This window comes from Pteropus vampyrus, unplaced genomic scaffold (assembly GCF_000151845.1).
Source record: "Pteropus vampyrus isolate Shadow unplaced genomic scaffold, Pvam_2.0 Scaffold1, whole genome shotgun sequence".
NCBI lineage: Eukaryota > Metazoa > Chordata > Mammalia > Chiroptera > Pteropodidae > Pteropus > Pteropus vampyrus.
In genome coordinates, this window is record NW_011888782.1 from 31,119,056 (window position 1) to 31,120,396 (window position 1,341).

Sequence of the window (1,341 nt, forward strand, 5' to 3'; positions counted from 1 at the left end):
TAGGGAGGATTTTGAGCCAGGAACACTGAGCACTGAGTTTTTTAAATCAAGAATTACCCTATCCCCACACACATGGAGAGAAAGTAAAGGCTTAGTAAAGAGGGGTGCTTTATAAGATTAAAAATGTTATTGTCCCCTGAGATGATCTAATTTTCGAAAATATTACAAAGACGAAGATGTCTAAAAGACTGAAATAGAGTGGGGCAAGTGGAGATAAGGGCAGGTCTTGCTTAGGATTTGCTAAGGGAGGTAAAGTGAGGGAGCAAAATTGGAATTATAGGTTTGTTGGGAGCCTTAAAGTAAAGACCACTCAAACTGAATTAGTGTGAGCTGATCCAAGCAGCCAGCTAAGAGGCAAACTCGACTCACTATTTTGGCCTGCTGTCCTAGGCCTTTGACAATGAATAGAAAAAAAAAATTCTAACATTTTGATTTTCTTCATCCATAGATATTGTCATCTAGTGATTTTCTATATTCTCTTATGTCATAAGATAGTTTAACTGTCTATTTTTGTGGTTGGGATATGACTTGATAAATTACATGAGCAAAGTGAAGCTTTCTAACGCTGTAGAATATATATAAATTTGGGGTTTGCTCCTGGTCTGTAAGTCCCAAGAAGGCAGGTACTCTCTGTGTGGTGTTTGTCATTGAATCCCACATGTTGAAAGTGCCTGACACTTAGTTGGAAGTGGGCAGATTTTTTTCACTGGATGAATAAATGAATATTAGGTATTTGAGGGAATTAGGATGGTGAGGATATATGTGATTGAGCAACATCCTTGGTGCCAAGATATGTGAAGTCTCTAATCAAGAGGTTGGTTTTTATGTACTGCTTGGCTGAACAGAATTCTTCAGACTATTGAGGATCTACAAGAAAAGATAGGATCACTGATGGGGCCCTGGGCCCTGGAATATAAACAGCATTGCTCACCCTTCCCCTAACCTGATACTGACCAGCAACCCATAGAAAGTAGTGGGGCCTGTTGTAGTTACAGGAGGGGCATGGGCCAGAGAGGGGATTATAAATGGCATAATGTGTTGGAAAGTGCTTGGTCTACATGATCTTTCTGAACGGGCTTGAGACATCTTTGCCAACTCCCATGATACCCATGGTCATAATGAGGTCAATGAGGTCTTCTAAAAATGTATCTACAAACAGAATGACCTCTGTATTCAAGAATCACTATTACCCCAGCAGCTGGGAAGACTATAGTCACTGCCGGAATAGTAAAATAATGTCTGTCAGGGTTCTCCAGAGAAACAGAACAAATAGAAAAGAAAGAAGGAAGGAAGGAAGGAAGGAAGGAAGGAAGGAAGGAAGGAAGGAAGGAAGGAAGGAAG